Here is a 2106-nt window from a genome sequence, read left to right on the forward strand (position 1 = left end):
CTCTCCCTAGTTAGTAATTCCTCTCACCTGTTTCCTTTGGTTTATATTCAGTTCAGCCTGAGCATTCAGGGCCAGATCATTACTTATCTTTCTGTTAGCCTGTCTGTTATTTTTATTTCATGGTTCATGTCCTGGATCCTAGCAGCCAGTGGAAAGAGGGTTTTAGTGTTTGTCTCGTCTCCTGATCGTCCACTGTTCCTCCCTCGCTGAGTCCTCCGGGTTTTTGGCTCTATATGTGGGGAGGTTCAGTTTTTATCCAAGTAAGCCTGGCTCCAGGGAGGAGACCAGTTTAAAGTCCTGCATCAACTTCTGATTCCATGTCCTGTCTCGACTACCCTCTGTCTGCTCCTGTGCGCGACCGCCTGGTCACGCTTTCGGACCCTGCCAGACTCTAAACCCTCCTATAGGAGCCTGTGGATGCCTGGAAGTCTGGATCCTGTTCCTGTCTGTTCTGGATCCCTGACCAGGATTGGCTTCCAGCATGTCCTCTGGGACTGCAGCACTTGGGACATTCTTGGACTGGACTGTTAAACCAGGTAAGTGGCCAACTCAGATAATCATCTTCTGTCAGATGATCATGCGTTTCTCCTGCAGAGTGTCTGTGATTGGGCGGTGCCCCGCTCCCCATCCTGCAGTGTCCGCGAGCCACAGCTCCACTTTTGTTTTATGATTTAATAAACGTTTTGAACTTTCCTACTGACTGTGTCTCCTTGAATACTGGGTCCATCTGTCCCTGGTTCATGACAGTATTAAACTAAGGGGAAAAATGGGTATTGACTATAGGTATGCTGGTCTGACAGAACACTGGAGGGCCCTGTAAGAGGCCCAGCTGATGTTTATCTATGTTTATAGAAATGTTTCATCCACATGCCTTTCAAATGGGGCTTTAAAATGTCTAAAACATGTTTCAAAATTATTTTTTCACAAACACTTTTTTTTATATATAGCTGTATAAACAAATAAAATGAGATTTAAAATTCCACCAGGTATTCATTTTTAGCCCCGCCTCCCAATGGCCGCCATCATTGCAAACGAGAGGCTCAGACCTTTCCAAGGACGGGGTCAGAGGTAATTGCGCGACCATTTAAGGAAATCTTAAATATTAGGAGCAAAGGCTTTGCAGAAGGTCTCCAATAATGGAAATCAGGATATCTGTCTGACCAGATTCCCATTTATGAGTGGAAAATATGCATTCTTGCATAATATGGCCACTTTCGGCATTGTACCAAAATCCCATTTCCTCCTAGCACACTGCCCACTAAAACCTTTGCTGAACAAACATGCTTCAACTTATTCAGTCCCAATTTGCTTGACTTATAGTCAAGATATGGATCTATATCAGCCAGAGTTTCAAATGGGCTTTCATGGTGTTTTGCAGTGTTTATTTTAGAACAAAATTTTGGCGAGGCTAAATATTTTTCATTTTTTTCTTTGTTTAATCACCTATAAATCAGAAATGGTGATATTTAAAATAGTGGTTCCACCTAAAAATGATTCCTGTTATACAGATCAGTGGCGGTTCTAGACCAAATGTTCCAGGGGGGCCAGGAGGGGGCCAGTGTGTTTTCATGGGGGCACAGAAAAGCATAAATTAAAAAAACAGGCCTAGGGATTCAAATAAATTAATGTAGCTGCATGAAGTGAAATTTCTATTCAATTAGGTTTCATTAAAATTCTAAATGTGTTAATTCTGAAAGTATATTGTACTTTCAGAATTTAGGGATTTTACTTTTCTTTTTTTTTTTTTAACTTAATTTAAGTTTCAATTACAGTTTTCTATAAAATCTGAATTAGAATTTAAGAAAAGCTGTTGAAAAGTAGTATTTTTTTACATTTGTTTTGGAAAAAAAACATTCAGCAGATGAAAACTGGGATCCTATCTCAATACCATTTATGCTATGCTACAGTTAATAAAACAGAATTTGTAAAGAAAAAAATAAAATAGATCCAAAGGATCTATCAGTAACCATGTCTGTTTCAGCGCATATCATCATTAGAATTTCTTTGAGTATTATGTCTTCAGTACAGGGGCCAGGACTTGATCTACAGGGGCCCTGGCCCCCGTTGGCCCCTGTCTAGAACCGCCCATGATACAGATACAAACTA

Source organism: Cyprinodon variegatus, unplaced genomic scaffold, assembly GCF_000732505.1.
Source record: "Cyprinodon variegatus isolate N-32 unplaced genomic scaffold, C_variegatus-1.0 Scaffold3506, whole genome shotgun sequence".
NCBI classification, from domain to species: domain Eukaryota; kingdom Metazoa; phylum Chordata; class Actinopteri; order Cyprinodontiformes; family Cyprinodontidae; genus Cyprinodon; species Cyprinodon variegatus.